The sequence below is a fragment of the Heterocephalus glaber genome, unplaced genomic scaffold (genome assembly GCF_053883595.1).
Source record: "Heterocephalus glaber isolate CG9 unplaced genomic scaffold, H.glaber_assembly_v1.0 deba00001497, whole genome shotgun sequence".
In the NCBI taxonomy this organism is placed as follows: domain Eukaryota; kingdom Metazoa; phylum Chordata; class Mammalia; order Rodentia; family Bathyergidae; genus Heterocephalus; species Heterocephalus glaber.
Window position 1 is genome coordinate 14,736,586 of NW_028258320.1, and position 22,928 is coordinate 14,759,513.

The 22,928-nt window shown below is 39.1% G+C and overlaps 1 protein-coding gene, 1 non-coding gene and 1 pseudogene across 4 annotated transcripts in view; 1 reads left to right on the forward strand and 2 right to left on the reverse strand.

Annotated features, from left to right (window-relative positions):
* The window catches only part of Usp54 (ubiquitin specific peptidase 54), a 126,870-nt gene that overhangs the window by 27,023 nt on the left and 76,919 nt on the right, over nt 1-22,928 (forward strand). The window lies entirely within an intron of this gene.
* On the reverse strand, nt 9,702-9,807 carry LOC147825567 (U6 spliceosomal RNA). The gene has a single exon (XR_015440616.1). It is a non-coding gene; the product is annotated as a U6 spliceosomal RNA (small nuclear RNA).
* LOC101725257 (zinc-regulated GTPase metalloprotein activator 1B-like) lies at nt 18,995-20,144 on the reverse strand (annotated as a pseudogene).

Below are 22,928 nucleotides of genomic sequence, written 5' to 3' on the forward strand. Positions count from 1 at the left end.
ATGGGGGATTGAACTCGGGACCTTGCGCTTGCAGGGCAGGCGGTGGAACCACTGAGCTAAATCCCCAGCCCTAAAGTTTTTTTTTTTTTTTTTGGTACCAGGGATTGAATTTGGGACCTTGCGCTTGCGAGGCAGGCGGCAGAACCACTGAGCTAAGTCCCTGGCCCTAAATTTTTTTATTGAGCTCAAATTTGGCAGTCCTCCTGCCCCAGCCTCCCAGAGTGCTGGGATTATAGGCCACCAAACTTGGCATGTCTTCCTTTACACTTGTTCCTCATTCAGATCACCAACCTGAGAGAGGTGTGTGTGTCTCTTTAATGAAGGTAAATGGCTGCCCATTTCTTCTTTCTCCTTCTTACTCCTTTACTCTAAAGGTTCTTTAACTCTCTGTTTTCTGCAGCCCTAAATATGGTAAGATTGTTTATCGAACAGATGGTTTTATTTTTAATTTTTATTTATTTATCTATTTTTAAACAGATGGTTTTAGTTTGGTTTCTGAATGAGTTCTCTAAGGAAATATGCCCAATCAGCAAGAGGAAGGATTTCTGCAGACACGTAGGAGAATGTCTGTGATTGTTCATCACAGGGCATGTCCATCAAGCATTGCTTCAGCCTGCCTATCCAGTGACTGTGTTTCCACCCAGACACAAGACTATAATCTGAATTTTATCGAACTTGGGACCTTGCACTTGCCAGGCAGGTGTGGCTCCACTGAGCTAAGTTCCCAGCCATTTTCAGTTTTATTTCTGTTAGGGCTTACTATTTTTCTCTAGCTACACGCACATATGTGTAATAATTAATATTGATGTTGACTTTTTATCCCCAATACTAGGGATAGAATGATGTTGACTTCATGATTAGAAAAATGGTGATTACACTCTGTCCTGATTTAAATGACAGTGTTTTTTGTTTGTTTGTTTGTTTTGGTGCTGGGGATGAAACTCGGGTCCTTGCACTTGCGCAGCTGGTGGTGAAACCACTGAGCTAAATACCTGGCCCTTAAATGACAATGTTAAAAGAGTAAGAATGAAAGCCAGGCCACTGAAATCTCACCACTCTGGGAGGCTGATGGAGGAGGTTCACAAGTTAGAGCCCAGCCAGCCTGGGCAATTTAGCAATTTAATAAGACCCTATCTCCAAAAAAAAAAAAAGAAAAGAAAAAAGGCTGGGGATATAGCTTGGTGGTAGGGCCCTGGGTTCAATCCCCAGTAAGGGAAGGTTTAGGGAGTAAGAATGGACTAATGCCAATTTTCTTTCTCATGTGTTCTTTAAAAACTATTATTAAAAATCTCTTTCACACACATAGAAGTTGTTTGCCAAACATTTGAAGCCTTCCAGTTTTACCAGGTGGCAGCTGCTGTTGTTTATGGGGATTTAATTTAAACAAACATGAAACAAAGAATGTCCTTGTTTCACAAAGTAGGAACTGTGATTTTTTAAAATATTAGCTTTATTGAGATATGATTCATATACCATACAGTTCACCCATTACAATGTAAAATTCAATTTTTTAAAACACTGGGAATTGAACCTAGGACTTTTGGGAGGAGCTGTATCCCCAGCCCTTTTTTATTTTGAGACAGTGTCTCACTAAATCACCAGATTACCCAGGCTGAGATTGAATTTATGATCCTCCTGCCTCAGCCTCTGAGAGTGCTAGAATTGTGTTTACTCCCACACCTGGGTAATTCAGTGGTTTTTAATATATCCACAGCATTAAGCAGCTGCCACCATAATCACTTTTGAATGTTTCATCATTAGAAGAAATGCTGTACTTACTAGCAGTCATTTTCCATTTCCTTCACATCATATCCCCTCTCAGCCTAGAAACACCACTAATCCACTTTCTATCCCTATAGATGCCTATTCCCAACATTTTATATATTGCAGATTGAACCCAGGGCCTTTGCACTGAGCTATATCCCTGGCCCTTTGTTTTATTTTACGTTTTGGTGTTTTGGTTTTTTTTACTTTTTGGTTTTTTGAGACAAGGTCATGCTTTGTAGTTTAGGCTGGCCTTGAACTCACACAGTCCTCCTCCCTCAGCCTCCTGAGTCCTGGGATTATAGGCATGTACTACCATGCCCATCTAGGTTTTGTTTCTATTAGAATTTGTTTGGGCTGGGGATGTAGCTTAGTGGCACTGGTCCTGAGTTCAATACTCAGTACTGAAAAGAAAAAAAAAAAGAATTTGTTTGATATTTTTCTCATGATTAGACTTTAGATAATAGGCTTGCTTCATTCATTCCTTCATCCTTTTTTTGAGACAGGGTCTTGCTATGTTGTTCAGGCTGGCCTTGAACTCACCATGTACCCCAGGTTGGCCTCAAACTCATGGTGATCCTCTTGCCTCAGCCACCTGAGAGTTAGGATTACAGTCATGCACCATCACGCCTGGCTGGCTATGTGATTCTTAAGGTTCAGTGAAATGTGGGGGAAAACATAGTATGTTCATCTAAATATATTGTTAGTATCTCTACTGAAAATGAGTTGAAGTTTGCTGAATTCTGGCAGAAATCTCAGAGGCTTTCACTACAGAGAAGACAAAAGTTATTGTGAAAATAGTATTGCCAAATATGTAAGTTACTATGCTGGCAGTTTACCACTACTGTAGGATCAATTTAATTCCTTTTCTTTTAATATAGGATCTCAATAAATTGCCCAGGCTGGCCTTGAACTTCTACCTCTGCCTCAGGGATAGCTAGAATTACAGGCATGTAATTCACCTAGGCTGAGTTTAATTCTTAGGAAGACTATTTTTTAAATGCCATTAATAATTTATTTATTTTTTATAGCAAAACCTTTATTGGTACATTTTAGGCATACGTAATGAGAATTTGCACCTGTACATGATACATCCCACCTCTTTTTTACCATTCCCCCCCTCCTCAAGCCCCCTTCCCTCCCTATATACAAAAGCTTTGTTTCCATTTTTTCCTTCTATTTTCTCGTCTCTTCCTTCCTTTCTCCCTTCCTCCTCCCTTGTTCTCCTTCGCATTTGAACATTTTCTTCCCATTTGGGGAAGACTTTTGAAGGAGTGGCTTTTGCCCTGTATCTTAGCATACATATTTATTTTAATGGCAAAGGAATGAGTTAGCAGAACTTGGAGCAAATTGCTCTTTGTATTTTTCCTTTTTTGGGGGTGGGGAGTTGAGACAGGGTCTCACTATGTAGCCCAGGCTGGCCTTGAACTCACAACAATCCTCCTGCCTCAGCCTCCCAAGTGCTGGGACTACAGGCGTGCACCACCACCCCTGGCTTCTCTTCGAATTGTTCCTGATTCACTTGATAGCCATCCTGGACTTTAAGTACTATCACCTTTTGTCTTTTACTTTTTTTAAAAGTTGTATTTTTTTATTAGTGCATGCCTATAGTACATAATGATTACATTCATTGTGGGGAGTTAGTACATGTACATAACTCGTTTTAATTCTTTTTATTTCTTTTGTTTCTTACTCTTCTTCTGTATATCTTCTCCAAATCTGTGAAAATTTGGAGAAAGAAGTAGAAGAAAGTTCTAGAAATGAATATGGGGAGAAATAGCTTGAGGACATTTGTAAGAGTAAGAATAGAGGGCTGGGGATGTAGCTCAGCGGTACTGTGCCTGCCTTGAAAGCGCGAGTTTCTGAGTTCAATCCCTGGTACCAAAATAAAAGAATAAGAATAGAATATAGGACAAATGATAATGACAGAATTATAGGACCAGGGACCAGAAATGGTCTGAGAAACTTGGAGGGAGGTGTTTAATGTAAAACTGGGCCTCTATGGCTTTCTTAGGGAGTATCAAATTGAAACTGTGTTGTATGATGAGATCCCAAATGGGATCTTTTTGAACGTACATGTTCTGGAGTCTGTAAAAAAGGAACAGCTGAAGTCCCAGACCAAAGACCTCACTCTGGGGGTGTCCCAACAAACTGGATTCAGCCATCTGCCACGTTGAGAGTCCTATTAGAGAAAGGAAGTCGCGGTGGAACAAGGAAGGAATATTATTGTTATTATTATTAATATTTTCTGGTACTGAGGATTGAACTCAGGACCTTGTGCTTGTGAGGCAGGCAGTGGAACCATTGAGCTAAATCCCCGGCCCAGGAATTTATTATTTTGTGTGTCCACATTGGGAAGAAATGGGGCATCAGCATCCTGAGCCCTTTCTTTGGGGTTTTGATAAATAGAGGAAGGACAAAGGTTGAGGATATGAATTATTCAATCAGGCGCTCTTGGTCAAACTCTGGTCTGGTTGATCATTATTTCAGGTCTGGTACTGTGATGTTCTTCTGGGACTGGGTGAAATCCTTATTGCTGAGGGGGTGGGTTTGGTTCTTTCAGGAGGTGATAGTTCCAATTTGAGCAAGCAGTCTTGATTCTTATCATGGAGTGGCCTACTGTTTCTGGAATTTTAAAAATATTTTAGTGCTGGGCGAGGTGGCACAGCCCTGCAATCCCAGCACTCAGGAGGCTGAAGCAGGAGGATTACCGAAAGTTCCAGGGCAGCCAGGGCTATATAGTGAGTTGAAGGCTAGTCTGAACTACATAGGGAGACCCTGTCTCAAAAAAACAAAAACAATGGGCTGGGGATTTAGCTCAGTGGTTTCGCCGCCTGCTGTGCAAGCACAAGGACCTGAGTTCAATCCCCGGTACCAAAAAAAACAAAGCAAAACAAAACTTAAGTTTTTCTTCCTTTGGTGTCTTCAGGCTTGAAAGGGGGAAGGTAAATTTAGGGCTATTAACCTCATATCACCATTTTTTGGATGGTATTGGAGATTGAACCCAGGGCTTCCTGCTTGCTAGGCAAGAATTGTACCACTGAGCTACGTTTTATTTATTTATTTATTTTGTTTGTTTGTTTGTTTTGAGACAGGGTCTGGCTGTGTAGCCCAGGCTAGGCTTCAACCTGTGATCCTCCTGCCTCAGCCTCCCAGAGTCCTGGGATTACAAGCATGTACCACTATACTGGCTATTTTATTTTATATAGGGTCTTACTAAGATGTCCAAGCTGGCCTTGAACTGCTAATCTTTTTGCCTCAGTCTCTCAAGTAGCTGGGGTTATAGGAATGTACCCCCGTACCCAGTAAGAGTCAGTGCTTTTAGCCAAAGCAGCCTTTAAGTCCCTGTTACAAGGCTACCAATATAATTTTTTTTACTGGTACTCAATATATGGTCAGTTTCCTCTCTCTTCATTTTCCTCTTTTTTCTTAGGCTTAACTCTCTTTCTTCATTATGCTTTAAATATATAGGTTTCATGTTTAAAAAACAATGAGAGATTCATCTTTTTTACAAGTTTCTGTGAGACAAACATTTAGGTGATCCTGTGATACATTTGAGAGATATGTCACATTCTTCCTGCTCTCTAGGAGCTTTTAATGTAGTTGAAGACATTTGTTTTTTAAAGTTATGGGGTCTCTCTCTGGTACCCAGGCTGGCCTCAAGTGATCTTCCTGCTTTAGCCTCTTAGGTAATCACTGTGCACCACTAGTTGAAGACATTTTTTTAAGCCCTTGTTTTAGAGATATGTTGGTTAATACTCCCAATGACATAATGCTATTTCAGTCTGTTTTAGGAATGATATAAGATGTAATGAATGAATTTAAATAAATGAATTTAAACTAGATTCAAATTAGTTACATGGTTTTTACTGTTTTCCAGTGATTTCTACAGTATTCTTTCTCACAATGTAGAACCAAAAGCTAGAATATTTTCTTTTGGGTTTTTTATTATTAGATTAAGTCCATTCCTAAATTTCATTTTCCAGAGCACCAGCTTAAAAACTGTTAAAGTTTTTCCCTCTATGAGCATAGAACTCAGAGATTAAATATTGATGTTCTAAGGGCTTCCACTTGGTATAAAGCCGTCTCTTAGCTGGGTCTGGTGTTGCATGTTGTAATCCCAGCTCCTCAGGAGGGACTGGGGAAGCAGGATCATAAGTTTGAAACTAGCCTGGGCAATTTAGCAAGACTTCCTCAAAATAAAATATAAAAGATCTGGAGTTGTAGCTAAGTGCATAACACTTGCCTAGCATGAGCAAAACCTTAGGTTCAATTGCCAGTCTCACTGTCCCCCCCCCCCCCCAACAGTCTTTCTCTGCCCCTTCTCACTCTCCCTCCATAGTTTATTTATTTATTACTTTTTTTCCATTAAGTTTATTGGTACATTTTAGGTATACAATACAGTTACATTCATCATTGGGACTTGTACCTTTACATAATATATTTTGGTTCTTATTTTTTCCCCATTCCCCTGCCCTCCCTTCACCCCCTCCACCCTTCCCTATTTACAAAGACTTTATTTCTATTTTTTTCCTTTTCTCATATTTTTTCTTTTCCCTTCTTTCCTTTCCCCACCCCTCCCACTTTCCCTTCCCCTTCCCCTTTGCCCCTTGTCTTCCTATTTCGCATTATCTATTATACCTTTTAGTCCTTATTTACACTTTCAGTTTCTCACACTAGAAAAACTATTAGGTATTTACACATGTGTGTCCTATTTATTTCACTTAAGAACTCCATAGTTTAAAAGTTCCCAGATTTCCTACTACACTCTTCACTACTGTAATTGAGAGCCCTTTAGTTTCTAATTTGCTTCTACTCTGGAGTCACTCAGTATTTGCATTTATGACATTATCATTAGCATCTCAGACATAATAAAATGACAAAAAATGGTTTTAGCACCTTAATTTTTCTTAAGTCCTCCCTCTGTTACTTTTGCTAAACAAGATTATGGAAAGGCATTGTGTTTTTTGGTTTTTTTGGTACCAGGGATTGAACTCAGGACCTTACCCTCTTGAGGCAGGCATCGGCACCACTGAGCTAAATCCCAGGCCCTAGAAGGGCATTGTGTTGAATTAATCTCCTGAACCAATTAATCTGCAGCAGACCATACCAATCCAAAATGGAGTCCATCATGCTAAATGCCATAGAATCCAAGTGAAATTCTAAGGAAACAGACGAGTTTTTTCTGAAAACACATTTGTCTATGTGAGTCAGTGTATAAGGAAGGTCTTTTTAACCTTTATAAAAAGGTTTCCCTAAATAACCTTGTCACCAACCAGCTGAGGGTTCTTTTGCTCAGTTTGGCCTTCTGCCAGGTGTTGAGGACACCTCAGAAAAAATATAAAGTACTTTTTGGGGAGCATTAGCTCCTTCTTGCCCTGTCTCAACCTATGTTAACCAATCAGTTTTTTCATATTTTCTGTTTCTTTGTTTTCACCTTACAAAACTCACTGTTTTACCATTGTCCACCTGGAACTATCATTCTGTTTTTATGTTTGTTTTGAGATAGAACCCAGGGCCTTGCACATGGTAGGCAAGTGCTCTACCACGAGCTACAACCGCAGCCCTCTCATTTTTATTTTGTAGAATGGAGTCTGCCCTGATAATTAATATATTATTAATAATTAATAATTAATCTGCCTGTGATAATTAATCACAGATAAAACACAATTAGATCTATAAGTAAATTTATTATAATTTGGTCTGTTGACATTCTTTTTTGACTTTTGAGAGAAGTGATATATACCTTCATTAAACTGAACATTCTGTTGTACCCTATCCTGCTTGCTAGTGGATCTGACCAAAAAGGACTTTCAGCCTTGGCTCTTCTACTTTCTTCCTCACTTGAGAATTTTACTCGATAATTTCATTCAAGTCTTAGATTCAAGTTCTTTCCTGCCAGTAATATTTATTTTTTTTTAGTGGCCTTTTATATATTGTGGTCAAAGGTGGCCAAATGAATGATGGTGTTACATATTCCCTGTAAAGTACTTGAAGAATATAACTTGATAGCTTTTGTTGAAATACAGCTTTACAAAGTGCTATTGTATCTAGTTATCCCACTTTAGAATTCCTGTACATTTAAACAAAAACCATGTATGTGACTCTCCCTCATGACTTAGAAATTAGGCCTCTAAAAATCTTTCCTGTAGGCAATTTGATACTCACATAGCACAAACTTTTAGTTACCCCAATTTATTTGTTTGTTTATTTATTTATTTATTTTTGGTGCCAGGAATTGAACTCAGAACCTTGTGCTTGTGAGGCAGGCATGGTGCTACTGAGCTAAATCCCTGGCCCTTTTTATTTATTTTTTTGATACAGGGTCCTACTATGTAGTTCTGGCTATCTTTGAACTAATGGTGAACCTGCTGCCTCAGCCTCTCAAGTACTGGGATTACAGAGATTTGCCACCATCTCCAGCCCCCCAATTTCTTTTTTTTTGGTACCGGGGATCGAACTCAGGTCCTTGCGCTTGCGAGGCAGGCGGCAGAACCACTGAGCTAAATCTCCGGCCCCCCCCCCAGTTTCTTTTGAGTAGAGAAATCCAGTGATGGATGTATTGGGTTTTCTTTCTATGGGATACCAAATCCCATAAGCAGTTTGAAGAGAGAATAATAAATGTCCAAAAAATAATTTACTCAAGGCAGAATGTGAGTCCTATAGAGTTTCACTATAATGTTTTTGGAGAGGCTTCAGAAGAAATTAGTCTTACTAAACAGAGATTTCTCTGTGGATCACTTCCTTAATCTGTGTGAGACGTGAAAGTTCATGATGTCTAGTTGCCTTGTAAGCAGGCTTGAAGCTCAATAACTGTTAGTATTCTAGTTTTATTTTCATAATGAATATATTTCTCCTCTCTTGAACTGGGATTCTTTTTTTTTTTCTTTCCTTTCTTTTTTTTTGAGATAGCTCTTGCTCTATAGTCCAGGTTGGGCTTGAACTCACTATGTATCTATCCCAGGCTGGCCTCAAATTCTCAGGGATCCTCCTTCCTCAGCCTCTGGGAGTGCTAGGATTACAGGCATGGGCCACCATGTCCAGCTTTTTCTTCTTTTTCTTTAGTGCTGGGGATTTATCCTAGGGCCTCAGGAATTAAGCTCTACCACTGAGCTACACCCCTAGCACTGTATTACAGTGTCATAATGACTTGATTAGAGAGCTTGATTTTGTTACTTGTACATCTTTCTTTGTATTTAGCACTAATCAGTAGAAATACAATACTGTGTTTCACACTTTGAGATGGTGCAACCAGTGCCTCACCCACCTGGCACTAGGTGACCTGAGTTACAATGGTAATGGTTAACAATAGAAGCAGTAGTATATTGTGTGTGTGGTTTTAATTTTGGCACTTGTTGCCAAAGGACTACTTTAGATTATACATGTGAATAAACTGTAAAAGCTTAATTAGTTTTGGGCAGTGTCCATAAATCTTTTTTTTTGGTACCAGGGATCAAACTTGGGTCCTTGTGCTTGCAAGGAAGGCAGTGGAACCACTGAGGTAAATCTCCAGCCCCATAAACCTTGATTAAAACTTCTTTTAGTCTACTCATATTATTTTCTCACAACCTATAGACTTTCATATTTGGCAAGGATTCTGCTTATGAACTTTTTCTTTTTAAATCAATGTGCTTATAAAACCATTTTCAATAGCTATTTTATAATTGGAGTAATACATAGAAGGGTTTGTGTTATTCCTCTGAGCTTCTGTGTCCTGCCTGCAAATACAAGTTCTGGCTGACTGATCACATGTTTGGAAGTAGGGTCCAGCCTGCTGTTTGTTTTCAGTGATATAATTTGGTCTCTTCCTTGATAGAAGGGTGGAAATCTTTCACTGCCCTCATCTTTGTGATTGAGAACCGTCAGATACGAAGTAATTTAAGATTGACTAACTTGATTTCAGCAGCTCAGTTTTACATGATAGTTTTATTTATTTATTAAATATGGAACGCTTCATGAATTTGTGTGTCATCCTTGTGCAGGGGCCATGCTAATCTTCTCGTATCCTTCCAATTTTAGTGTATGTGCTGCTCAAGCGAGCATGACATAATTTTCTTTACTAGTGCAGCTTTTTTTTTTTCCTTAAGGTATGTACTGGGGATTAAACCCAGGGCCTTTGCATTGAGCTACATCCCTAACCCTTTTTTTATTTTTATTTTTATTTTGGTACCAGAGATCGAACTCGGGTCCTCGTGCTTACCCAGCAGGCGGCGAAACCACTGAGCTAAATCCCCAGCCCACCTTTTTTTAAATTTTGAGACAGGGTCTTACTAGGTTGCTCATGTTAGGCTTGAACTTGCAATCCTCCTTCCTCAACCTCCTGAGTAGTTGGGATTAAAGGTGTGCTCCATCTTACCTTGGTTTAATGTAGCCTATTTTAATGTTTAAAACTGTTTTGCCTATTAAGATGATTTAAGTTCACGTGGTCTTAGAATTCTGAATCATGAATTGAAACCATAACATTATTTTGGTTAATCTCTAAAGCACTACAGAAGACTCTTAGCACTCCTTTTGACTGTAGTGCAAAGTATTTTTAAGGGCTGGTCCTTCTTTGGAAGCAGCTGTCACCCTGCAAAGTTTGTTTGGTGACCTTTGTCATCAGGAATGTTCTTGGAGGAAACAGCTTCATAATTGTTTTTCTTAAGCCTTTAGAAAAGTCTGTGATATGTCCTTTCAAGTTACTTTTGGTTAGTTTCTTCAGTTTACTTTGTTTGCATTTAATTGGAAGCTCCACCTTTTTAGCTTTATAATGGTTTGTGCTGAGTTCCTTGGCGAAAAGAATTGTCTTCTCCCTGATATCCTGTTCCCTGGGAAGCCTTTGTGGTTTAGATTAACAGCTTCCCATTGTTGCCTGTTGCAGTTGTCTCCTCCCTCAATACCTTTCCCTCCCATTCCTGTATCTTTTGCTCTACAATTGCCCTTGCAATTGCTTGAGGTCTTTTGCTGGTGGTTGAGTGTGCTGTCTGGTAAGTATCGGTAGCCTAGTGTTAAAACTGGGTAGGTGACTGGATCAATCAGTGTAAGCGTTTCTTTTAATAGCAACAATTTACTCTTTGAAATTGAGATTTTAGGAGTCTAATTTTCAGGAGAAAACAGCTTTTATGCTGAAGGTTGTCTTTGCTTTTTCCTCCTCTTTCAATTGTGAAATTCTGGAAGTTTGTTTTTTCCATTTAAAAAATGTTCTGGTAGATTTTCTTGAACATGTTAGAATTAAAGGCAAGTGTTGTGAGTTTAGTATTTTAGGGCCGGGGATTTAGCTCACTGGTTCTGCCGCCTACTTTGCAAGCGCAAGGTCCTGAGTTCGATCCCCGATACCAAAAAAAAAAATGACTTTGTATTTTAAATTTCCTTGAAACTTTGAAGATTATCTGTGAGAATGCTATATTTCTTCATACTTATTTTTCAGTATAACATACTGGTTAAAGAAAAAATAGCATATTTTGTGGCTAATCTGGGAAGTAGCATTTACTCTCCAGTATCAGAGTCATTCTTTTATCCTGTCACCAGAATGCTGTTGGCAAAATTCATTGAGATTTTTGGCAATATGTTGTCAATTCTGGGAAATGGCTTCCAAGTATTTCAGGGTAACAGATGTTTCTGGGAATTATTTTTGGGAAATGAGATGTATTCATTAGTATTTGCTCCCTTGAGGTGTGAAGTCTATAGTCCTCTCAAAAGTAAAACTAATATATATATATATATATATATTTTTTTTTTTTTTTTCTTTTGAGACAAGGTCTTGCTATGTAGAATGTTTCATAGTGGGCCATTTCCTTGAGTTGTATGCTTCAACTAAGAAACTGTCTCTAAGTGTGCATTTAACACTGAATGGATGATACTTTGGTATTTCAAGCAGTTAGATGAGCCTTAGATTCTCTAGAAGCATTATTAAGGATATAAGGGAAAATTTGTTTGTGGACTTTATTGCTGTTCCGTTGTGTCACTTGTTTACATGGAGGTTGCACTTGTATGGTAATGATTTCCTGAGCTTCTACTATGAGGCAAGTGCTAGGTTCCCAGTACATCTCTGCCAGACAGGTAGTATTGTCCACCTGGGAAAGTCATACTCAGGGAGAAAGAACTTGGTCTTTTCCTTTTTCCTGGAATGTGAGGATAATGATTCTTACTTAGCTGTTAGTTGTAGGAGCTAAAAGACATACTATGAGGCCAGTAATGTTCACTAATTGGTAGCTACTATTAAGATTTTACAGCTGAAAGCAAGAGAGGCTAAGTAATGTTCTGAAGGTCACTTTATTTCTATTTATTTTTTGGTACTGGGGAATCGAACTCGGGACCTTAGGTTTTCCAGGCAGGCACCAGAACCACTGAGCTAAATCCCTGGCCTCTGAAGGTCACTTTGAGTGATAGAGCTAGGATTTGAATTGGCTCAAACCGTATAGAGTTTAGTTGGTGGTGGCGCCTGCCTGTAATCCCAGCTACTTGGGAGGTTGAGAGGCAAGAGGATCTCAAATTCAGACCCTGTCTCAAAAACAAAACAAATAAGCAAACCCCCAGGAGGAGTTTGGTAGCATGTTTTTATTTGAGTATTGTAAAGGCTTTTAGAGTAGATTTCCCTGGATCACTGGTTATCTCTCCACCCCCTGTCCTATTGCTCCCACTTGACACCCCCCTCCCCCGCCTTTCTTTGGTGTCCTCTGTCACCTTCCCAGTCATGTGCTTGCTTTCTCACACTGGACTTGCTTGTGGCATTCAGTACCAGTGTTCTCAACAGAAATGAGTCAAGCTGGTGCTGTCATTGGCTTCCTCTCCTATTTTCCTCTTGTTGATAGTCATTAGACTTTCATTATTTGTGCTGAAATAATTTGAGTATTGGTGTGTTTATAACAATTTTAAAATGATGCATAATTGCAATAAAGTATTTAAATTAAAAAAGCATTCCTTAGTGATTTAAAAAATTATGAAAAGAAAATCTAGTACTAAGTTATTGAACCAGAGGGGTATATAGGGCAGATTTATATAACTCACGATTATCATTTTGCTATCCAGAGGCCTAATGAATTTATGTTTAAACTCTTCCTTTAACCTGTTACTACTTTGCTACTATTGGCAGTATGGATGAGCAAAAATATTGTGTTATACTACTCACCTTAAGTAGAATGTCTTTTTTTTTGTGTGTTTTGTTAGTAGAGTATCTTTCTTCAGTATATCTTTTAGAAACACAAGGCGTGATTTAGGTGTGATATGATTTAGGCAGGAGATTCAGGGGAGAGCTAGAGGTCTGATGCATCATACCTATAATTTATCTTTAATTGAAAAAAATGACGTTTGTTCCACAATTCTTTCTTCCTTTTTTTTTTTAATTCTTTGGTTTTTTGGATCTCACTATGTATCCCAGGCTGCCCTCCAACTTCCAGTGGTCTTCTTGCCTCAACCTCCCAAGTGCTGAGATGACAAGCATGTGCCACGATTTCCTTCTTCTTTTTTTCTTTCTCTCTTTCTGGGGATTGGACTCAGGGCCTTTTTACTGAGCTACATCCACAGCTCATTTTTTATTTTTCATTTTGAGATAGGGTTTTGCTAAGTTACCCAGGCTAGGGTTCAACTTGTGATCCTCTTGCTTCAGCCTCCCAGAGTGTAGACATTACTGGTGTGCTCCTTCATGACCAGCTTCATTTATTCTTCTGTTTGACAAGTACTGTATTAAGTATTTGCTTAATGTTAGACAGTGTAATGTTTTACACTATATTTTAATTAATTAATTAATTATTTTAGTACTGGGGATCGAACTCAGGTCCTTGTACTTTTGAGACAGTTGGCAGAACCAGTGAGGTAAATCCCCGGCCCTACACTGTATTTTAATAATGAACTGATATACTGGTTAAGTACTGATTAATGAAGTTCCTGGGAGGCTCAACTGGTGGGGAGTGGTGTTTAAAAAGATAGTCCTTCAGAAATGAATACTACTTCCTGATAAGGTGTGACTACAGATGTCATTATCCCTATCACTAAGGGATAGGTCACATTTTCAAACTGAGGAGAAGGGATTGCTAGTACTAGAGAGGACTGGAGAGATGGGGGGGGTAGAAAAAAACTCCTTATTTAGCAAAATGCTGGGTATGTACACAAAATAAATCATTTTGAGTCTTTTAAGAGTTGTGAGTCTGGGGATTTAGCTCAGTGGTGCCGATGCTTGCCTTGTAAGTGCAAGGTCCTGAATTCAATCCCTGGTACCAAAAAAAAAAAAAAGGAGTTGTGGCAGTTGAGTTTATAATTGTGCATGGAAAAAGATTATGGAAGGCCATAAAAGCTGAGGAGTTCAGATTGTGTGTATATATATATATATATATTTTGGTACCGGGGACTGAACTGGGGTCCTTGCGCTTGCGCAGCAGTCTGCAAAACCACTGAGCTAAATCCCCAGCCCTCAGATTGTATATTGTCGCTGGAAGTTTCTGAGCGAAATGTGATTGATCAGTTTGCTTTTGATCCTATTGAATAGATAGGATTAGAGGGGAAGGAGTAGTACGAAAGTTAGGACAATAGTTTAGGATTTTAGTGAGAATACTTTATCTTTGGGCTACATTTTCCACATTTTTGTTATCCCCCCCGCCCCCATCGGGATTGAACTCAGGACTTTGGGCTTGCCAGGCAGGCGTGGTGCCACTGAGCCACAACTCCGGCCCTAGTTATTGTTTTAGAGACAGGGTATCACTATGTACTTCAGGCTAGCCTTGAGCTCTGGTAATCCTCCTGCCTCAGCCTCCAGAGTGCTAGGATTACAGGTGTGTGCCACCACACTGGCTGTTTTACTAACTCATGTTCCCAAGTTGTGCAATTTACGTTCTCTCTACTATAGACATAGTGCCTTCTGAAGTTATGCAATGTGGTTGGCCCTGCAAAAGCTGCACTTTTAACTGCTCTGTTCTTTGTACCACTGCGCTGCCTCCCACGGAGATTGAAAAATTATCTGTTGTCTGTACAGCTATGGATCTTTATGGGGGGGGCAGGTAACCTGTACCTCTCACTACTTAATTCTTACAGTTTGTCAGTTATAACAAAATGAAACATTGTCTCTGTATTTTCCTTTCAATGGGTTTTGGACAAATTGGTAGTAAGTGACAATTTTCTAAGTTCTTGTAATATAAAAAATAAGACTTTCTGTACTTTACCAGCATACAGTTCTTCCTGTTGTACATGATGTAATAACTTGAAGCTATCAAAGTCTTACCCTTAGAAAATTGAATTAAGTAACTGCTCAGTGGAGAGTTTAAGATAACTATCCCATAAGCCAACAAATAGATTGGCCTTTTTTAATAGTTGTAGATGCTTATCTCTATTTTCAAGCTTGGATCAGAAGCAAATAAATATTGATTACATTGGCTGTCTCCATTAGAAAAACTTGTCAGCAGTATCTCAAGCCAGATGTAGAAATCTGACAGCTCTTATTTAGAAAGTGAGAATTTATCAGGGTGTTGGAATTGGTTGTTCTAGGTACTTATCCCTTTCATTAAAAATTGCTCTTGAGGGCTGGGGATTTAGCTCAGTGGTTTCACTGCCTGCTGGGCAAGTGCCAGGACCTGAGTTCGATCCCCAGTACCAAAAAAAAACAAAAACAAAAACTGCTCTTGGGCTGGGGATTTAGCTCAGTGGTTCCGCAGCCCGCCTTGCAAGTGCAAGGTCCTGAGTTCGATCCCGGTACCAAAAAAAAATTGCTCTTTCAGTGAAACTCTCAGTGACTCAATGTCTATTATATTCAACCTCTGTAGAATGTTTTTAAAAAATGCCTTTTAAGGAATACATCCTGTAGTCCATGTATTCAAGTAACTGTAACCTGAGGCAGAATGTGAGTATTGTAATCTAAGCTCCACATGCCTTGAGCACAGAAGAGAATGAAATAAATTGGGGAAGCTGAGTGGTGTTGATATAGGGGAAATAATCTAACTCCCAACCTGCTAGATGTCAGATACGCTGAGCTTGTGTTCCCCAAAATTGAAAAATGAATTTTAAGGAACAACAGAGGTTAAGAGTAGGAAAATATATTCAGAGAGATAGCTCCTGAGAGACAGGAGGGGACCTGAAAGTGGGTTGCCAATGAGCCCACTGATGAAAGTTTTATAGAACAAAATCATGAGGTGGGTACAACGTGGTCAAAACTATGATCAACCAATAAGATTATAAGTATAGCCACTTAGGTAATATGGATCCAATAGGGAAACAGTATAGCAAATGTACATGGAAAGAACAAGGACATTTTAAGGAAGAGATGGATCAGGAGGTCCTGGTCACCCACCTGGGTAACTGATGTCTATCTAGACTTTATTGGACCAGGTGATACCTATTACAGTATAATCTTCAATTTATTGCTTATCCCTTGGAGAGGCATGTAGACTTGTTCATTCCATTTTTATCTTGAGGCCTGGGCTTCAACAAATGCACCTCCAGCCACAGTTGTAATGTGTTCTCACCCTCTGCTCTGACTCCCTCGAGGGCCTAGTCCTTTCTGATTGCCTAGAATATTTCTACCTAACTCAGCTGTCTATAGTAGTGTGGTACATGCCAGTGCATGCCTGTAATCTTAGCTGCTTGGGAGGCTGAGGCAGGAGAATCATAGGTTTGAGCCTTGGACAACTTTGTGAGACCTTGTCTCAAAATAAAAAGGGTTGGGGATGTAGCTCAGTGGTAAAATGCCACTGGGTGTTCAATCTCCAGCACTGTGAGCAGGAAGGAAGGAAGGAAGGGAGGAAGGAAGGGAGGGAGGAAGGAAGGAAGGGAGGTAGGAAGGGGTAGGTTACAGAGAGGACTTGGGAGGGCCTTTTGTTGTTTTTTTTTCTCTCTTTTTTTGGTACCGGGGATTGAACTCAGGACCTTGTGCTTGTGAGGTTGCGGCACTAGTGAGCTAAATCCCCAGCTCATAAGAGGGCCTTTTAGATGAGGGGGCTTTCCCTAACCACCCCCCCCTTTCCCTTTTCTTCCTTCTCTTCTCTGTCCCACTCCTCTTTCTCTTTCCTTCTCCTCCTCTCCTCTTTTCCCTCTCCTCCCCTTCTCCCTCTCTTCTCCCCTCTCTACTCTGTTTAGAGACAGGGTCTCCCTAAGTTGCCCTGGCTGGTGTTGAAGTTACAGGCTCAAGGGATCCTGCCTCAGCTTTCCCAGTAGGTGGGACTATAGATACACTGTGCCTGGTGGTGGTGTGGTATGGCTTTTCCTTGTAGGACAGTTAATTTTCAACAAGAAGAAATAGTGAGGAAAAGCATTCAAGATAGAGGCAATATTAGGGTCAAAGGAGTGAGAAAGCTGAGTACAGAGTATAGTAATTACAGTTTATGGAAAGGAGTCCCATTTGCCTGGAATGGAGGATGAGTGAGAGCACACGATAGGCCCAGAGGTGGTAGGAATATGAATTTTAGCAGCAACAGCAAAAACAAAATGAAAGGAAATGAAAATCCAGTGAAATAGCTGGTCAGGGAGTGAATGAGTAGAAGATGAAGCTGGAAATGGTGGGAAATGTGGGGCAGTGGTCCAGAGGTGCTGAGGATTAAACCTTAGCAGCAACAGTGGAAACAGAATGAAAGGAAATAGAAATCCAAATCTGGGCCCGTTTCTAAGTAGGAAAGGGTTACCAATTATTAATCAGCTTTTGTATTATAGGATATTACATTTCTGACCTCTGGTCTATAATCCTTTTCACTATATTTTTAGGGAAAATGAATTTAAATCTTTAGTTTTAAAATAAGGGAATTACAGAATATAGATAATGTATCTATGAGTTATAGATAATTGAGAAAGTAGAAAAAAATGAATAACTCCATCACTCTATGAATAACTCCACTCTACAGAGATCTCTATTATTTCACATTTATTTACCCTTCATCTTGTAGATTTTTAAACTTTTCTATTACTTCATTCTAGGTAAATCAAGCTCTTGGATATGATTCCTGAGGAAATAAAACTTAGCTCATTAGCTGCTGTACTATGATGTTGAACACAGTGAACCATGAGATTTCACTTGAAACTTTCACTGGACTCCAGTTTACCAGGATCACAAACTATGTCACTATCTCCTGTTCTCCTATTAATTTTATCATGCTCTACCTACCTTTAAATGCATATATATTATTTCCTAAATACTTTAATCTTCTTTGGGTCTATTTCCTTCAGTGAATTATTAGCATAATTTAAAAAGCTGTTTAAAATTTTTGAGCAGTTTTGGATTTATAGAAAGTTGCAAAAATAATACAGTGTTTTTACATATGCCTTATCTAGCTTCTGCTTATGTCATCCTCTTTCATGACCATAGTACAAAGATCTGAACTAGGAAATTAACATTGGTACAATACTGCTGTTGAATTATATTAAAGACCTTTTGTTTTGTTTTGTTTTGTCTTTTTTTTTTGGTACCAGGGATCAAACTCAGGACCTTGCGCTTGCGAGGCAGGTGGTGGCACCATTGAGCTAAATCCCTGGCCCTTGTTTTGTCTTGTTTTATTTTGTTTTTTGGTTTAAAGACCTTTTTTTAATGTTACCAGTTTGCCCATCATTTTATTTTTTTCTTTTCCAGTAGCCTGTCTAGGATTACACACTGCAGGTGTTTTGCTTCCTTAGTCTCCTGCATTCTTTTAATTTTCTTAGTTTTTCTTTTTTCTTTGGAAGGGGTAGTAGGGATTGAACATAGGTTCTTTACACAGAGATGAATCCCGGCCCTTTTTCATTTTTTGAGACAAGGTCTCCTTAAATTGTCAAGTTGCCTAGGCTGGGCTTGAACTTGACAATCTTCCTGCCTCAGCCTTCCAGAGTGCTGGGATTGTAGACATGTGCCACCACACCCAGTTTAAGCTTCTCAGTTTTTATTTCTTATAACCTTGATACTTTTAGAGAGTATTGGTTATTTTGTCAGATGACCCTCAATTTGGATTTGTCTCATCTTTTTTCATGATTGAACGGAGGTTATGCAGTTTAGGCAAGAGTACCACAGAAATAATGTTGTATCCTTCTCAGTCATCATATAACATTCATGATGTCAGTGTTTATTATCACAGTGTGTAATCACTGGTGATTTTTTTGTTTGTTTGTTTTTTCAGATGATGTTTTATTTTATTTTATGAATGTCGAATGTTTTACAATATTGATTTAGTAAGTTTTATGTATTGTATAAAATAAATACCATCTTTAAATACACTGGAATTCATAACAAATCATGAAAGAATATTGGTTGAAATATACCCAGTAGGAAACTTATTTTTATTATCCAATCCTTTGATAAATGCCTCCAGTGTTATAGACAAATTTGATCTTCTTTGAAATGTACTGTCTGCTGCTTTTCTGTTTCTGTTACAGTAGCTATAAATAGTTGTTTGAGGATGTCCTTATCTAAATTCCTGCCAATAAGGACCAATCAACTTGTTCTCTCAGTGTCATCTTTCCAGCTCATTGGAGTCTCTTCCAGGTCATAGAGTTCATGGACACCTTGGACAATCATTTGTTGTGGTTTGTCTCTGATTGACACCAGTCCCTTTAGCCGTATGACCTCCATGCAGTGATGTCCTTGTTTCTCACATTCTTTTCCCACAGGAGTTTCTGAATAAATACTTTTAGACTTTCTTCCTTTACATTTCCTGGTACTTCAAATGTGATTGTAGGAATAGTTGGCCATTAGAAGATCCTTGTGAATACTCTATTTTCTTCATTTATTTCTTCATTTTTGAACCCTTATGACTTCTAAGTATGATCTTCTTCACCCAGGAACTCAATAACAGTGTGGTTCCATGGCTGGGGATTTAGCTCAGTGGTTCCACCGCCTGATCAAGGTGAGGTTGTGCTGTTGGCACATACTGAAGTTTTTCCTGAAAACTTATTCCAGAGAGACTATCAAAGTCATGAAGATCTAATATAGTTAGAAAGATCTGGATCTTTGTGTTTCTAAAATTTGTCCTAGTCCATTTATTAATCTAATGGATGTTCTTAATTTGTTTAACTTCTCTTCTGAAATCAAGTCTGTTTTATTGATGAGGATGATATCTGCCAAAGCAACTTGCCTAGTAGCTTCATTGGTAAGGCCATTAGGTTTCTCTTCTGCTAAATGTTTTAATCCATATTTTGACTCTACCACAGTTATGATACCATCAAGATAAATATCACTCCCTAGTTCAGCATCAACCCAAAATATAGAAGCCACAGCACCGGGATCTGCTAATCCAGTGGTCTCTAACAGTATGTAATCAAATTTCCCTTTCTTCTGCATCAAATTCTCAATAGCCCTAAGGCCACTGTCCTTCACTGAACGGCAGAGGCATCCATTTCCAAGTTCCAGCCACTCTTCATAGAGCTCTCCACCTTGATTTACAGCTAAGGATTTCTCTACTGCACTTCCTTCACCAAATTCATTTAAAATAACTGCTATTCTTTTACTATGTTGCTCTGTTAAAATGTAGTTCAGTAGTGTCTTTCCAGCACCCAAGCCTGGCCCATCACGTGTGGCTCCTCCCGATCTGTTTTGTTTGTTTTGAAATGGTCTCACTGTGTAGTTCAGGCAGGTCTTGAACTCCATTTGCATCCTAGGTTGGCCTTGAACTTGTGGGAGTCCACTTGCCTGAGGCTCCTTAGTGTTGAGATTACAGGCGTGCACCAAGACACCTGGCTATCACTGATGATTTTGACCTTGATTACTTAGTTAAGGTGGTTTCTGTTTCTCCACTGTTACTTTTTGTTTTTGTAGTTAGTAAATATTTTGGTGAAGTTACTTCAATACTGTTATTTGCATTAATGCCACAGAGGTTTCTGCACATGAAATTAGTAGTATCTACTTAGAGATCTCATCAAATTTTAGTTCTTATGAAGTGTGTTCCCTTGAAAGATCTATCTATCCCCTTTTATGCTTCCTGCATGTTGTTCCTGTTTTCATCAGAGGGCCCCTAGGCTTTGCAGGAACAATTCCTGTGTAGTTTTTGTTATTCTCAGTGACTAACTCATGATGAAGTCTCCTGTTCTGCAGGTCTCTGGACCTTATTTATCCCACTATCCCTTAGTATATTCTGGTCCAGTGTCCTTCCAGACGTCATCCCTCTTGATGACCAAGCAGTTTCATTTGAATGACTGGGTTTTCTCAGAAACAGAGACTAAGAGAAGCTGATTTTGTTGGTGAGGAATACAGTGGAGATTAATTAGGCTGGCTACAGCTGGAGCCTGGTTTATTTATTTATTTATTTATTTGGTACGGGGGATCAAACTCAGGACCTTGCACTTTTGAGGCAGGCGGCGGCACCACTGAGCTAAATCCCCCATCTGCTATGCTGTCATTTTTCTCAGGCCAAAGTAATAAACCAGGCTCCATGGACTGGGGATTTAGCTCAGTGATGCTGCTGCCTGCCTTGAAAGTGCAAGGTCCCGAGTTCGATCCCTGGTACACACACACACACAAAAAGCATATCATACTGCATTTATATTCCTGTTCTGAAGAAATCCTTCTGTATTTCATTAATATGGAGCAGTGAAGTGCTGTTCCTAAATTTGAAAGGTCCTCAGCAGGCATGGAGACACACACCTGTAATCTCATGATTACTCATGAATAAAAGGAGAGAACCCTTGGCATCTATTCAAATTATGATGTTGTGGAATTCTAATTACAGTATTTTTTAGTTGTACTAAATGTACAAACATAGAGGGGCCTTTCTTTTTTTTTTTGTACTGGGGATCGAATTCAGGACCTTCTGCTTGCAAGGCAGGTGGTGGCAATACTGAGCTAAATTCTCAGCCCAAGAGGGTCATTTTAACCCAGAAAACAGGTGGTTCTGCTTTAGCTGGATTATCATAAAGTTACATGTTCTACCTTGTTTATTAAATATTCCTTGAGAAACAAAAAAACCAAAAAAACCCTGGAACCACGCTAAAATGGATAGTCTCACGTTTTAAAAGATCATGGAAAACTCAATTTGAAATCATTAAAAAATGTCGTGTAATATAAGCTGGTATTTAAGAAGTGGTAAATATTATTTATGTTTTTAACTTTGTAAAATAAAGATTTCTTTTTAACCACTGGCAAAAAAAAAAAAAGTGCTTAAGGAGCACTCAGGAGGCAGGAGGATGACTTCAACTTTGATGCCAGCCTGGGGTACGTAGTGAGACCCTGGCGCATGTGTGCTGTCTGTCTCTCTCTGTCTCTTTCTGTCTCTCTCTGTCTCTCTCTGTCTCTCTCTGTCTCTCTCTGTCTCTCTCTGTCTCTCTCTGTCTCTCTCTCTCTCTCTCTCTCTCTCTCACACACACACACACACACACGCACACATAGAAGCTCTTCAGCTTCTAGAGTGGTACCTCTAGTCCTGGGAATCTTGTGATCATTTCCATTTAGTCCCAACAGTTCTATCCTGTGGGTTTTGGACCCCTTGTAGAGGCAGTGTAGTTAGTGAGCCTTAAGAATCCACATATTAACTGTGAACCAAACTTTATAATTTTGATCTACATCGTGCTAATACAATTTATACAATGAATAACATTAGATGCTTTGATTAATATAATACAAATTTGTTATTACTGAATTCAAAGTAGCTTTTTTTTTGTACCGGTGATCAAACTCAGGACCTTGCACTTGCGAGGCAGGCACAATGCCACTGAGCTAAACCCCTGGCCCCCAAAGTAGCATTTTGAATAATTCATTTTCTCATGTAACGTAAAAATTAGTTTCTGTAATATAGTCAACAGGAGGATTTAGATTCCCTGGGGCCTGAAGCTTATACATTTATATAGTTCTTTAAGTTAGACCTTTTTTTCTTTTTTGGATTGGGTATTGAATCCTGAGCCTTTGGACTGAGCTATATCCCCAGCTCTTTATTTTTTTTGAGTGTCTTGCTGAGTTGCCCCGGCTGGGCTTGAACTTGTGATCCCCTTTTCTACACCTCTCAATAACAGGATTACAGGTGTGTGCCACCATACCCAGCAAGAAAAACATTTTTTATTTAAAAAATAATTTAAAAAATTTTTTTCTACTTTTTAAAATTAGTGTTGGGCCATGGAGGTAGCTCAGTGGTGCTGTACCACCCTGGCAAACTCAAGGTCCTGAGTTCAATCCCTGGTACCACAAAAAAAAAAAAAAAAGAAAATTAGTATATATACAGATTAATGGAGTTCATTTTGGCAGATTTGTGCATGCATATAAATATTTTAATAAAAAAATAAGAACCAAGATACATCATGTTCAGGTACAAACACCCAATGAT